Consider the following 15,952-nt stretch of genomic DNA (forward strand, 5'->3'; position numbering starts at 1 on the left):
TCTGTTTTTCATTACCTTTTCTCAGGAAATCTGCACTGACTTCAGCGGGAAGGTGTCTTAGCTGAGAAGTAAGAAACATCACCAACTAGCCAGGCAACTTCAATTTACGCACCTACAGTACAGCTGAAATGCAGTTGTTTCTGGATTCTTAACAAAAAACCCTCTGGTCTGTATTTGCCTCACTTACAAGATTGCTTTTGTACACTGGCCTAAGTATACACTGGAGAGGAAGGGCTAAAACTTACAGTTCTTCAGCTGTGTTAATGGGAATATCAGCCCAAAATGCATATAAATCACACCCCAAAATCTGTCCATACTTTTCCCCGGAGCGTGGCGATCGGCCCGCACACAGCCACTGCTGAACAGCGCAACTTGGTAGAAGGACTGGCTGGCCAAAGCACCTACCTCTGACAGAAAGTATCAGTACCTCCTTTGTGTCTCTACAGAGCAAACAGGATTTCGGCTTTGCTGATCTTACCAAATTCGGACAAATAAACCACCAAGTTCCATAAAAATACAGCAATAATTATAGAGGGAGCAAAGTTGTGAAAAAAGCTCATTTACTGGTTTGCTTGACAAAGTATATTATTATTCAGGTTGCAAAAAACTGAAGGAAATGAACGAAAACCCGAACGCTTTAAATTCCTCCGATAAAACTTAAATCTCCTTCCTTCAAACCCTCTCACTCTGGAATATTTTAAGGATTTTCCTTCCCCCACAGCTTTAAAAACCAATTCTTTACAATTCTCAACAGAAATCCTTAGTTCACAAAGAAAATTAAAACATTGCATAGGAAAGTATCAAAACAAAACATTACCTCTCTTTTGGAAAGATAGACCTTTTTCCTTGCAACGATTTAGTAAATTTGATTTCAATTCAGTGCTTCTGTTGACATGATTTATCATTTTCAGACAAAAAAGTTTTGCAGCGGTGTTTTTCTAAATAATGCAGTACTAAAGACAGCACAAACAGGGAAAAATACCATCTTAACTAAATGTGACTCTGTATCAGAAATGCTGCTGCCACAAGGCTACTTTGCTACACACCTTCAATTGTTGGCTGCTGTCTGGCTCCCCCCATCCTATTGTTAGGCACCAGAGTTCTGATGCAGGAAACTTTTATGGGCGGCGAACACAAAGCGTGTCTAATTTCTAACTCGCGCTTCATCCTCTCTTCCTCCAGCACAACGTTTCATTTTCTCACAGCCCTAACTTCCCCATTTGCTCACCTAAATGCAGAAAACCCCAGTACAGGGATCGCTGCCTGACGGCTTTTCAAGCTCGGTGTGGAGAAGGTGCCCAGATGAAATAAATAAACAAACAGAGGGAAGTTTATGAAAGTGAAAGGAACGGCACGGAGCAGCAGCAGGCAGCTCTGTACTCCTCCTTAGACTGACACAGGTGTATCCCAACTTCACCCACGCAGGCAGGAGACACGGGGAGACACGTATGGGTACATATGGACACACCGAGAAGTGCCAGAAAGGGCACAGGAAGAAGCAAAAGAGAGAAATAAGCCGAAAGGTGTTATTTATTTTTACAACTCGACAATGAACTTCAGTTTTGGCAGAGGATTAAAAACAGCCCTGGGAAATGATTAAGGTTTTTTTTTTTTTTCTTTTCTATAAAGCTTCAGCACAAAAAGAGAGATTATAAAGGGGATACGCTCACACGGGCACACATAAAATAGGGGGGAACTAAGGAGAAGGAAATGAAAGGGAAAGAAAACAAACAGCCTCCTAACAGGCCCATACTGCTAACGGGAGTCCAAATAAAGAGTCATATGATATCTGATAGTGCAGGACACGTCGCCAGGAGCTGGAGCGGATTGCCTGCAGGAAGAAAGAGCCAGTGTGTTACTGCTCAAAGAGCTTTTCTTTCCCCATTTTCTAAATTTTTTTCCCCCTCTCTCTCTTTTCTCCTGTGCTGTGAATGTGTTAGTCTCAGGTCAGGTCCACGGAGTCCCCAAAAGACAGCTATCATCCTCCCTACTTCTGGATGCAGTGATAGTCTCTGGAAGATGCCTTCTAGTTGAGACTGGGGGGGGCTAAATCTAGGTTTCAGCTCTGTTCTGACCTCTCTCGTATATTACCATTTCCAGGGCTGCAGATACAAAATTCTCACCAAAAAATTGTTAGATTAAAAAAAAAAAATAAAGAGGGGATGGAGAGGTCAAATGGGGGGAGAAGAAAAAAATATTCAGGCAGAAAAAACTCGAGACTGCTTATCTATGGAAAACTTCAAAGGCCAAGTCCCATTTCTGCTCTCTTTTGCTTACTTTTCCTGTGATTTCTTTTTTTTTCTTTTTTGGAGAGAGCAAGAGAGAAAAGTCACAGAAAATATTCAGACCATGAAAAACATCAGGAGTTGGGAAAACTCTCTGGATGAATGAAGAAAGCAAGGATTTTAAGTAAAAGAAAGGCATTTGGAATTTGCCAAAAGTTTTTCTATTTGTTATGGTAGTCCATCCCTCTCGGCCAAACATTCCACATTCAACTGGGGAGCCCGCTAAGTACTTTTAGCTTGGCATCACTATTGCTGCTGCCCATGGAAAGGCAGAACAGCTGGGTTACCTGCAGCAAAGGAACCTGTACTCGCAGTGGGGGACTTCAGCCTGTGATGAGTCCCCAACTTCTGCTGGGAGAGCTGTGCCCACCGCAGCTTTGGAGAGCGAAGAGTCCCAGCTAATGAAGCTGTGGGGGTGCAAGCCCTCAGTCTAGATACTGGTATGAAAACAAAACTGTGTTTTAACTGGTAGTTTCACTTGTCATGGACAGTTTCCCTGTTCCCCAGTTTCTGCATGGGACATGCTGTATCCTGCAGGATGTTTAGGCACTGTAGGGTGCTGGGATTTCTAAAGCGGTGAAAGCAGAGCCCAAGGATGGATATTTTCCCCCCCCTCATCATTTGAGGAAATGTAAATGGACTAATTCCCTGTGTACACTAGACAATGCATAGGTGTTGCTTAAAAGCAGTGTTACAACAGATATGCGATGCCTACGAAGCTATAACAGACAACCTCTTCTGAGGAAAGCCTGCAGCATGAACATAAAAATCAAGGTATTGTAGTAGTAGTGCAGCCAGAAAGAGCATCGTAACTCTAATTATTTTATCTAGTTTTGTGTTTTGTGTGCTGGGGATTTTTAGGGGGGATATAACATGCAGTTTCCTCTCTTGTTTTCTGTACCTCTGCTATATGATGCTGTTCTTAGATTGTCAATTTGTCAAAGCCAGGAAAATACAAATCAATATAGGAAGGAAGGCAGAATTTGGCTGAAGAAGGCACTTCCTTAAGCTACTGGATTTGCAACAGTATATATTCTCAAACATTCTAAGCACTGCACAGGAGATGCTGTAGAGAAGATCCTGTGTGCTATACACTATATGCAACAAAATTCAAATCAAACATCTCCTTAAACATGACGCGCTATTTCCTTGTAAATGACATGTGCCTTTTTCACGTACAAATAGACAAAGAGTGTATCCATAAGAAACACATTCAGAAGAACAAAAAATCTACAGTGCAAGAAAGTCTATCCTGAAACCCTCAATCTCGGGCTTGACTGAAGAAGTAAACTCAGAAGGTGAAATGGAGCCATTTAAAAGAAGGTCCCACCTAACAAGAGGAACAAGGAAACAAACAAATAAACAACAACAACAAAAAAAATCCCTGAGCTCCCACTAATCATTTGAGCTGCCAATGAGAGGTGACTTTTAGACAGATGGTCAGGGGAAAGCTGGGTCCGTGGACACAGACGTTAGTGCCCCATCTGTATTTTAGGATCCTAGCTTCAACAAGCCATTACCAACTTTTTTTCTAAGTGACAGAAAGTGAAAGATTTCTGTTCCCGCTAATTTGCTTCTTTTTTACTGAAACCACCCCACTTCCCTCTTTTTTTTTTATCCCGGTAAAAATTTGTTGGTTGATTTTTTAAGTAATCAGAAACTGTTTGCAGTATAACTTTTATGCCAAAAAAGCAAAAAAAAAAAAAAAAAGATGCTACGTAAGTTGGCAAAACAGCAATTGGAATTTAAAGAGAGAGTTTAAAAAAGGGAGAAAAGAATGACATACCAAACTCACTTCTTCTTGTCCCCCTTCCATTCCTGTTCTTATTATTTCCAAATTATAATTTGGAGGTAAGGGAACTGCATTTCCTTTCAATTTATTTTGTTGCTGCCACACATTCTGTGCTTTGCTTCTCTCTCATTCTTTTTAGGAGGGGGAAAAAAAATCCCTAATAAAAATAGAAAAACATATCTCAGGCGTTAAGCTCGCTCTCCCCCTTCCTTTGTAAAGAACTCTTTGTTCTCTAGTGAAAATGCTGAAAAAAATCCCCGGGCTCCCTGAAACAAGTGCAAAACACTTAGAGGCTTTTGGGCTGGCGAGGAGCCAGAAACCCTCCCGCTGTCTGGTTAGGAAGAGAGGAAAGAGAGAGAGAGGAGAGAGAGGGAAAAAATTGGAGCTTCCTTTAATAGACATAGGAAGCAGGTTCTTTTTTTTTTTTTTCCCCTTTTTTTCCTTTTTTTCAAAACTGGCGGTCAAGCGTTAAGTAACTCCCTGTCTAAATCCACCTGCTGGAAATGAACTTGGGTAACCCCCCCAGGGGTGCACAAAGAGGAGACACAGTAACACACTCCCGGCTCTTCTCCCAGCCGCCCCCTCCCCGCTGCCCTGCTTCCATTCTCCTGCTCCCAGCACACAAATGCCCACAGCTCGCACTCCCCCTGCCACCACCAACCACCGAACCAAAATAAACGCTCGCTCCATCTACTTAAAGAGCAGAGACGGCTGAGGGGGTGGGGGGAAAGAAGGGAAGAAAAAAAAAACAAACAACCAAAAAAAAAAAAAAAGGGGGGGGGGTAAAGCGCTTTTTCCATCTCGGTTGCGACAGTGATAAGGGGTAGGGAACATCTCATACCTGGTGTGAATGCTAATCAGCCAGGAGTTCTCCTTTTTTCCCAAGACAGGGAACTGTTTCCTTCCAAATTTATTAGAACCTCCTCCACTGCCTCTTTGAAAAACCTTCTTTGTCACCCTCTTCCCAAGTCCTGATACTTCTTTAAAAAAAAAAAAAATGGCTTCGGAGCTCCTTCTATTCTTGATATTGATTCTCTCTCTCTCTCTCCCTCTCTCTCTCTCTCTCTCTCTCTTTCTCCCTCTCTCTTTCTCTCCCCCCCCACCCCTCCTCCTTTCTCCTGTCTCTGTCTCTTCTGAGTGGTCTATTGATAAGTCCCTAGAGGCACTGGGTCAGCCTGCCCGTAGGAAACCAGACACAATGCACAAATCTCCGAGTGCCATTCTGCCATCAGCAAGCAGACCACGTTTAGGAGAGAGGAAAAAAAAAACACACACACACACACACACACACAGTAGAGCAAAAGACAGAGAGAGAGAGAGAGAGAGAGGGAGAGAGAGGGAGAGTGTGAGAAAAAGACTGATTGGAACAGGAGGGAGGGAGGGAGGGAGGGAGCGAGAGAGCGAGGGAGAGAGAGCGACACTGCCAGTCAGGTTAATCATCCCTACTTTAATTAGCTGTTCGGCTTAGACATAAAACAATTGAATTTGAATGATCTGTCAGTGGGCTCGGCTGAACCAAAGGGGAAATGCGAATATTACAAAAAAGACTGTTGGTGTATTCAGATAAGCTCGCAGGGAAAATCCTCAAAGGATAACTATTAAAACTTAGCACCAAACAAAAAGTAAAATTCAAATGGCATTATACAGAGGCCATCTCCAAAAAGCTGGGAGATCCCTTCCCTCTCTTTTTTTACACATCACTGCAGCTTTTGCTGAAATAAACACCTGCACTGTCTCACAGTTTTCAAAGACTACCTGTCCTGCAAGGTGGGGAACAGAGTGCAGGTTTGCCTGCTACCTTGGCTCGCTTGAGGCAAGACCATGCTGCCCTTCAGTCAAATTTTCCTGATGGATCACCGGAATGTTATGATTCTGGAACTGCACAAGCTCTGGGAGCACATCCTTGCCATGCATGTCTGCACAAACACAGACAAATCGAGCACCAACAGGGTACAGACGGAGATGTTGTGAAAAAGCAATGCTAGGTATTGGGGTAAGACAAGTCTCAGGCACCAAGGGGGTGGAGAAATTATCCCCCCAAATAGGTGGCAAAGTAATCTATTTCTTCTACCCTGGGCTGCAAAATGAAGTACAGTTCAAATGGATGGTTCCTGGCGATACCCAGCGCAGTGGCAGCACTGTGCAGCAGGCAAGGCAGAGATTTATGACACTTGTGCAAAGTCTGCTTCTTAAAAGGTGTGGGCCAGTCGGCCTCTCCCTCTGAGAAGGAAGGCAGCAGATAACACCCTGCTCTGGGAGGGAGCTGTCAGCATGTTCAGCCCCTGGACATCACACCCCTGCCCTGCCAGAACTTTCCCTTGTCAGATGGAAGGGAACAGCTTTGGGTTTCAGGGCACTGAATGTCCCCTCATCAGGGGCTCAGTTGTCCCCTCCTGAGAAAATAGCGCCAAGGGAGGTGTTTGAATTTATTGTGCAAGGCAGGTATATTCTCTGTGTTCCAAATACATTTTCTGTATTTCACACAGGGCTGCAGCTACAACAGCAAATCCATAATTCCTGATCAGCTCCGTGAACATCTGCTGTATATAAACTTTTAAATGGGCATGACTAACCTGCCAGTGCCACTCAAAAGCATGGGAAGAAAGTAGAGAAAGGACTCACAATGCAGCTGACTGCTGGCCTTTCAGAGGGAGTGCTGGGATTCTCCCCTCACTCTGTATTTTAGGTATAAATGCTTAAGGAAGGAAGAAACAAAAGACAGAAGTTCTATCAATGTCTCTATATTAATTTCATCATTTTTTTGACATAGGTCTCCAGGCAAATCTGGCACCAGCTTTTATGTGTTTTGCTTTTAATGGAGAGCTGATGGGAGATGTCACTATTATTCATTCCTTCTATCAACTTCTGCTATGGGAAAAGGTGGGCTCCTGCCCTTTTTCACCTTTTTAAATGTTACATGCTGGCTGGCTGCGTCCCATCTGCCTACCAGCCCCATTGGGGCCCATTGACTCAGCACAGTTTACAGAAGACCCAAACAGTCAATAGGAGAGGGATGCATTGCAGAAACAATTGGGACATTGGGCTTAATGAGGTTGTGCAGGAGTTCTCCCCTCAGCCTCCCCAAAATATGCATTTTTCACGAATATTAAGGAAGGTAGATGTCCCAAGGAACAGAAAAGGAGATTTCAGAGAAATACAGCACCATCAAAAGCCTCGACTCCTTTTCAGATGAGATTTTGTAGAGCACAGTGACACAGACAAGCCTCTTCCCTGGGTCAGTACCAAAGTAATAATCCAACAGAGTGAAAAACAGCTCTGGGCTACATTTCTAATAAAATATGCAGAGGACCTGACCACCTTATGCAGGGATTCACTGAAGAAACAGTGCTGTCATGTAATTACAAGCTATGGTAATGGTACACGGGGCCCTCCCTAAGGTTGCACAGACAACATTAGCTGTGGCATTTCCTAACTTTTAAGTGTTTGACTTAGTAACATTAGCATTACAGTAATGCATTTTCAGTATAATTTCTCAGCGTTTTCTTTAAAAGTCAGCCTAGAAGCTGTTGCAGGCTGCTGCGGAGGCTGGGCGGGCTGGCACCTGTGGAGCTGTAATACAGGACTCCACCACTCCGGCCGGCAGCGCCAGCAGCAGCTCCACTGAAACGGCGCTGACGAGGGCATCAGCCACTGGGAGACTGTGAGGACACTTCATTCAGTGACTTGACAGTGTCTTCCTGACGAGGAAAGTTCTGAGAAACAGGAGCCCCAATCTGACCCTCAAGGAGGAGAGCAAAGTACACTGCCACGGGAAGAGACTCTTTGGACCCTGGCTCCCCAAACCCGCACATCTGCTGCTGCTGTTGGATTTGCTTCCATTCAGTTGACTCCACGGACTGCTGCTCCTCTTGCTTTGTAGCTTACTTTCTCTCATGTTATTTCTCCCTCCCCAGACTACTCCTTGTCACAGTCTGTTCTTTATCCCATTGCCCTAAAAGAGGCATTTCCTCAAATAACTCTTCCCCTCTGCTCTACCCCAGGCATGAATATACCCGGAGCACAGAGGAAAGCAAACTGCTTAGCATGGTAAATTAGGCCACGTGGTGTTTCAGGCTGCCTTAACTAGACCACTCCTTGCAAGACTGTTTAAAACTAACTCGGGTATCATAATTTGCAATCCACAGTGTAGACATATCAAAATGTCCTTGTTCTCATTTCCACTGCTTGCTGCCATAGCAACCCCTGGTCAAAAGGAAATTTCCATTGATATCAGAAGGAGCAGCATTTCACCCAGGTGAGTTTTTACTATGTGGCACATATTTTATTAGCATGTGTTCCTGATGCGGAGATCCTCAAATCTCCTATAGCACCTAATGTAGAAAACACTACTGTTAAGTCCTGCTCTTAGCTGGTCCCCTTCTACTGGAAGCTACAGAAGTAAAGGACCTCCTGCTATCTACATGAATATCATCCAAGAGCTGATTTGTAGTCTAAATAAATGCAAAGACCAGGAGGAGCTCCAGAAAATGTACATCACCTTCCCCTCCTGAGATTATTATCACAGATTTAACTCAGATACATGATGATGATTTCTAGCTTTGCATGGTACCCTCTTGCTTGCTCTTCTTTCATATAAATTATTCCATGTATCAGGGAGATTTAGCCAAAGGATCAACAACTGAAAGCTTAGTCTGTCTGATCAGTTGAAAAAAGTTTGCTGTTTGCTGTGGAAAAGGCAATCAGTGCTGCAACAAGTTTTCAGACTCATATGTATGGCAACCTTTCCGTATGTTGCTACAGAATTGGGAGAGATCTTTATGAGAACTGTACCTGGATTTGCCATTGGCAAATGGCAGGATTTATGAAAGGAAAAGCTTCCAGAACTGCTCCTCACTTTCTGACTTATACATGTATTACTCAAGGGCAGCCAAAAGCAGGACAGGGAAACGGCAGAGTACTTACTGCTTTAATGTATATAAAGTATTCTACAATGCAACTTGTAGCACTCAGTACAGCTGACAAGAGCTGACATTAATGGCAAATCAACAGATCTGGGTGGCACAGAGAGGAACTTGGTTCCTTTGCAGAGAAGGAGCTCTGTCTATTTGAAAAAAAATGGAATTTAACTATGTAATCCCAGGATGAGTTGTATAAATATATTCCTCTAGATTTATTGGCTTGTCTTCATAAACAGCTGTGAGTCTGTGCTTTTTGTTCAGAGATGTAAACCAGCACAGCATGTTGGAGAGGGTGAATACACAGTTATTATTCAGTATGTAAGAAATTAGAGAAAGTGACTGGGAAGTCCACTTGTTACAGAAATCAACTCCTTACTTATCTTTTGGGAAAGCATCCTTCCTAACTTGCACCACTGTGCTCAGTAGGTACCTGCGCATGCTAAAGGGAGAAAGGCACCATGCCTTGCATCTGGGTCATTTCTGTCATATATGGCATTTGATTTTCTGGGCAAAACAAACAAGCTTGTTCCTTCCTGCACTGATTACCAGAATCAGCCCTCCCCACCCCTCATTTCTCCCCACCCTCCTCCTGCCCCAACTGTATGGAATGTCCAGGATTGGTTCCTAAAGCACCTTTTACCTACAATGTACAGCTCTCAGTTCCCAAGGCAATTCCTTACAGAGATTTGTTGACAACAGAGAAATGTAAAGGGAAACATTAGAGGGTCTCCATATTTTTACTCTCTCAGACAATCCAAATATAATGGCCTAATTTGTGGAAGAGCTTCTCTTTTTAAAAAAGGAGAAAATACTGCAAACTGGTCTATGAGAGACATGCTTCTTCTTTTGTTTTAGTGCACTACCACTGCAGTAAGATGTGCTGAAAAGTGAGCCATACCCTCCTGGGCACCAGTACAATCCCCTTGCCTTCACTGGAAAAGCAACAGTGCAACCTAGGGGAACTCCATAAAACATCTGGTTGAGAAGACATGAGAAGAGCAGGACTCTTCTCCCTCCTCAGAGGGAGAAATGCATACTTTTTGCACTGGGTCAAAAAGTAACATTTTGAAAGTGTGATTTTACAAAAAATTAAGGAAATCTGATCACTGGTTAAAAAGCAGATCAATGAGGATATGATTTTTGCAGGTAACGTCTTCTGTACATATAAGGAAGTTTATTGTGAAGGCTCACAAAGATTTTTAAACGCTTGAAAACATTAACTCTCTACCCTCTATCATGATCCATACTATTGTTACCAATCGCATCTCTGCTCCAAAATTAAAATTATCAAAGCAGCATCTTGTGTTATATTCAGCCTATTCTGCTCTGTTCTATTATATTTTATTCTGTGATTTTTGAAAGAAGCATAAGTATCTCAGGATGTCAGGAGGTTTAATTTTCTCTCATACCTTCATGGGTAGACAATTATAATTCTGATTTGAAGAACTTTAAAGCGGACGCCTGCCCCACTTCTGTTCTAAATGCTGACGGGAAACATGCTGCATATCCCTCTTGCTAACTTTGGTGCTGTCACATAGTCACAAATCTTATTTCCTGCATTTGGAGGTGACAGGTATTGTGCCTCTGCTTCCAGCCTTTCTTATCTAAAGATGCCTTGTTTCAGGAGGCTTTTCCATGGGCTCAACAGTGAGGAAAAAATTGTAATGATTTTATTATTCCTCATTCTAGACAAAACCTTTGTAAGAACAACAACATTGCTTGCAATGTGGGGAACTGTACAGCCACGGCATGCCAAAACCATGAGATTGCCACAAGAATATCCCCACTGAGGCCTTTTTTTTCTCTGTCCAACCATTAGTTTTGTCTCAGGGACAGCTGCAGAAGGGTCTCTATCTGCACATACCACTTCATCTCTCAGACTTGGATATAAATAGAGTGGGAAGACAAAAACCCAGAGGAGGGTGTAGAGTTCTGACTCTTTTCTGCAGCAGAAATAACTGCCCATCACATTCTTCACATGGGTGAAGCCATAAGGGAAGAGGACACACATAGGGTTGATTTCCATCTCCAGTCTCTCCACAGACAGAGCTGCAGCTTGCACAGTGACTGGAACACGACCGGCTCAGGAAATGAAGAGTAGCACATCACTCATTTTTCCTGCCTGTTTGCTCCTAATTATCTTGCAATACATCTCACTGGTAGTTTTATCATACAGAAAGACAGAAGGTCTTTCTTCTGGTTACAGCACATAATGAATACTTTTAAAATGGCTTTCTATTCATTCCTGGGAAAACCTGAGTCTCTTTCTCCCTGCCTCAAGCTCACTGCCTCTTCTTCTGGGGTTATTGTTTTGGTTTTGAGTTTTTTGGGGGAGAGGTAGGATGTCAATTCTCTGGTAATGTATCCTGATTAAAGGAAAAGAAGGGCCAGCAGAGGTGGCTTTCCCTTTCTTTTGATGACTGAAAGAAATGTCAACAATCTCCATAATTTAATTTTGTCTAATACAACACATCTTACAGGCTTGAGCTATGCAGCTCCTGTGTACCCCTTAGTACAAATCAACAGAACCACTTTTATACTTGTCTTCCAATATTTCTCTCCAACCTCAGAGAAACAGAGAATTGCTAGAGGGCAATGAACTCTCATTTTGCCATTGACATTTCTGCAATCCATCTCCCTCAGTTGGGAGACCCTTTCACAGATCCGGAACCTCACTAGCATAAGGAAGAATTAGTATAATTAAGAATTAGACTCAGGGTCTCTAAAATGGGAATCATAACAATGACTAACGTCACAAGAGTGTTTTCAGAATTAATTCATGTAAGTAAAGCACTTACAAGATAAAAATGTAGGAGCTGCCACATCAGATTAGACCACTGCTCCTTCTAGTAGAACATCCCATGTGCAACAAACAGCAGCAATTAACGCAGGGTAGCAGATGTGGGGTCCCCCCTCTGAGCAGGAAAAGGATTCAGTCTAAGAATAGTCAATGGTGGTCCTTGGTAACAGCATTATTTTATCACTTAGGTGAGATATTTAAGCCCCTACAACTGATTGTCACTAAAAAATAGTTGTCTTGCAATGAAAGGAAGGGACCAGGCTCATCAAGAGTCAGGTACAGTGGCTGCACATCTGCACATTCATTTCTGTGCAGGCCAGTTTCTGAACAAGAGTTCCTGCTTATCAGTGAGAGAAACTAAAATTATTCTAAGTTATTCTAAAAATCTCAAGTTTCAGAAAGAGTTATTGAAAAAATGGACAGTAGTATATAAGTACTTCTAAAATTGGTATAAAGATGTATACATAGATGCATAGATGAACAAGCTGGTTAAAAAAGTAACCTCATCCTCACAGGCTCTGCTTAGAGCAGGGCCAGGGTTGGACCCAGACAACTTAAGAAGGTTCTTTCTGATTTTTATTACTCCAGGATTCTGTGAATCCACAATTTTCCATGGCAGAGCTCTGTCATTGAACATGAAACAAATTGTGATAAACATAATTTTCAAGGCAAATATTATCAGGGAAGTTTCTTGGGTTGAGGACAGAAACTAATTCAAAGTTAAGAGGCTGCCATGCTCCCTCACCCACTGGCGGGGTCCTAGTCTTAGTCTTTTAAAAGCTAGTTTCTTTATGGAAAAGTTTCATAAGGTTTCATTCTCATACTCCAAAACTGCAAATATTTTCACTGTCTTCTGGCCAGCTCATCTATATAACTCTGCATTCTGCAAGTATCTCCAGACCTTACCTCACTGCCAACATCTGTTGGGTCAAGAGCAATGACAATCTTTCTGTGATATTTCACTATCTTAGATGATTTGACAACTTTATTTTAATTCTTACCGATTTTTCACTTAAGAAACAGCCTTATCTTAAAAGTAAATGGATGGGTTCAGATGAGTTTGTCCTAATCTAAGAGCTAGATTTAAAAATTTAGTTTTACTTTTGTATTAATCATTCAGTGTTTAATAGAAGCAATCTATACAATGCTATGCCCTCCTGAAAGACAGAGCCACAGTATGTTTCTGTTCATGATTCTATTCTATTCTATTCTATTCTATTCTATTCTATTCTATTCTTGCTATGCTATGCTATGCTATGTTATATTCTGCTTCTGGACAGTGTAATGAAAAAACAAACAAATTAGAAGACAATCTGTGAAAAAACAAAATCCCTCATAACTGACCAAACCATAAACGAGTCTTACATTACTGGGACTGGATAAAGTATCATCAGTGCCAGATTATTACATAAGAATATGTTAGTAATGTAGCAGCAGTCTAGTCTTTTAAGATGTGAAAGAGCGTTATCTAACCTCTCTGCAAAGTTCAGGAAGAGGAGCCATATGTCCAAATAATAATTTTCTTGCTGGTGTTTAACATGTCAGTTTTTTCAAGGGGCCTATTTCAAGTGAAAAAAAAAAAAGGCGTGAAATGCATTTTGATTTTTTTTTTCCTTTGGCAAAAGCAGCTCATTTTCAAGCTTGCAAGGAAACAAGAAAAACAAAATCAAATGTCAAGTAGATTTGCTCTTTGTTGTAATTAATACGCAAGCATTTGCTGGTAGATGGTCCTGAGCCTGAAAACAAGTGTTGCCAGTTGTGATGCTATTAAAAGTGGTTCTCAGGGCTTTAAAGGGCCAAATGTAGAAGGAGTGAAAATCCCAACTCCAACCAGTGGCCCCAGGCCAGTGTCCATCAGCTGAGGGTGTGACCACAAAAGAAGGACAGCACAAAGCCCTGTGGCTGAGGACGTGCCATGGGCTTGCAGCACCGGACTCTACGTGCAATGAGACAACAAAGAAAGGTTAGGGCAGATTTCTTCAGAGCAGGAGGAGTGGAATGACTACCTGAAAATAAGGAAATTCCAAAGCCCCACGCTGCAGACTATGTGTATGCTCAGTTTCTGGTGGAGGAAGCTACGTGAGATTTCTCTTTGAGTCAGAGCAATGCAGTGGATAAAAAGGCCCTGTCTAGCCAGGGGGATTTCCTGAGGCCATCACAGACCAGCTCCACACGCTGTTAAGAGGCTCGTTTTCATAAGAGTTCTTGTTGCATTTGTATCGCTGGCTCCAGGCCCCTAGAGCTTCAAGTGCCACATCACAGTGCTACAAGCCCAGTGCTGAATGCTTGGCACACGACCAGGCATCTTCCCTTCCCTCTCTCTGTTCCCTCAAGTCAGCAGGTGGGGCTCCAGGGCTCCATCTTGTTTTGATTTGTCTGTGGAATTTTTTTCTTGAGAAGAAAAAAATAAAGACAAAATTTCCCATTGAATATTTGCTATTCTTCTTTCCCCCAAGTTTTTCTGTGGAGGGGTTTGGAGATAGAGAAAAAAAAACCAACATTTTTTTTCTTCCTCAACAAAAGAGCTTGGTATTTTTCCTGAAATGGGATGCTGCAAACACTTCATCACTGAGGGCTACTGGCTTGAGATCTGCTCCTCTTCACATCAGGATGAATCAGTAGCAATTCCAGTGAGGTCACCAGGAGTGCCCTGGCAGGCAGCTCCCCTTGCCGGATGCCGAGCCAAACCCTTCCACAGGACCAGCCAGGGCCCTCGCCCCGTGCCAGGTCACAGAATGGGTGTAAATGCATGCAAGGCAAAGAAAACATAAACCTCTACCAACTTTCCCTGTGAAATAATCATAAAAGTGCTGGAACTCAAATGCTGGAGGGAGGAATTGGACAAAGCCAGCACCACCAAAAAACCCTACCAACAAAAGTGTGTGATACTGGCCAGAATAACAGAGAATCAGGGCAACATTTATTATTTTGTTAAACTTGCTTTCCCACACACTGATGTTCAATGTGAAATTCTCTCCTATCATTTAGGTCACTACTGGATTTAGCCCTATGGGTTTGAACAATTAATTATTTTCAGCGATAGAACTATTCAATTTTCAAAACTGGTTTGAACAGTAGATTAGTTCTAGATTACATAATTTAACTACAGATCAGTAGTAGGTGTTTATTCTACATTAAGTTGGCAAATCATTGAGCAGATATTACTTTTTAAGGTTTTCAATACACTTAATAATTTATAATACTACATTGTAAGCTGGCTGAATAACCATCACCTTGGAACACAACACCCAACACCTCCAAATTTAATCTCTTCTCCAAAAAGCCTTGTTCAATCTTTTAAATGGTCAGCTACATGGAGAAAGGAAGGAATGTAACCACAAAGACTAAGAAAAGAAAGCTGCTTAGCTCTGTGAGCAAAATCTCTCAGGTTGCTTGACCTTAAAAAAATTGCAGTGCCTTGGTTTCTCCATCTCTACATAACAGTGGTACCTAATTAATTGATTGCTATAAACACCATGCAGTTATTTATAAGATGCTTTTCAGCAAACAACTTGAAGCAGATATTTCAAATGACTTCTCAGAAAATCTCATGAAATGACCCTTAAATTCAAAGAACTATGTGCTCAGGTATTCTGTTAAATCCAGATTCATTCTATGTCTCAGTTTCCCCTACAGGTAAGTGCTGAATACATGACCTTCCTACTTCACAGAAATCCAGGGAAAGCTAAGTCATTAGTAACTGCAAATCCTTGGGCAGAAAGTCTTGGAGAATGCCTTAATATTAGATACTATGGATAATTGAGGCAGAAGAGGCTCAGAGCTCTCATCATAGGAAGTTTTGGGGTTCATCACGTCAGAACCAAAAAGGTCTGAAGTCAGTTTTGTACAGGGCATCTGGGAGCCATGAGGATGAGTTATGCTCCACTTTCAGGGGAGGGAGAAGGGCTTCAGGCTGCTCCCTCCCATTCAATTTCTCACTCACAGTGAGAAGGGCAGGCTGCTTCTGCTTGGCTGTAAGCAGGGACACCACACAGATACCTCCTTTCCAAAAGGAAATGCAAGAATGAGAAGAAGAAATAGATGGAGAAGGGATGAAGGAAAGGCAGATTTTCAGTTTTCATCATAATTTCAGAAGTGGCAAAATTACTTTCCAGAAAAGGAGAATACTGGAGGTACATAAACTAAATGGGCTGCT

The 15,952-nt window shown here is 42.3% G+C and overlaps 1 protein-coding gene across 11 annotated transcripts in view; it reads right to left on the reverse strand.

Moving 5' to 3' along the window:
* ZBTB20 (zinc finger and BTB domain containing 20) overlaps window positions 1-15,952 on the reverse strand; it is a 473,346-nt gene that overhangs the window by 85,646 nt on the left and 371,748 nt on the right. The window contains exon 1 of one of the 11 annotated variants that reach the window (XM_064722102.1): window positions 4,919-4,977. The exons of 9 other annotated variants lie outside the window; for them this stretch is intronic. The gene's annotated coding sequence lies outside the window, so the exon portion shown is untranslated. Of the gene's footprint in view, window positions 1-1,046; window positions 1,078-4,918; window positions 4,978-15,952 lie in introns of those variants that run through there. One more of the 11 variants, XM_064722094.1, reaches the window with a different exon arrangement.

This window comes from Zonotrichia leucophrys, chromosome 1, assembly GCF_028769735.1.
Source record: "Zonotrichia leucophrys gambelii isolate GWCS_2022_RI chromosome 1, RI_Zleu_2.0, whole genome shotgun sequence".
Lineage (NCBI taxonomy): Eukaryota > Metazoa > Chordata > Aves > Passeriformes > Passerellidae > Zonotrichia > Zonotrichia leucophrys.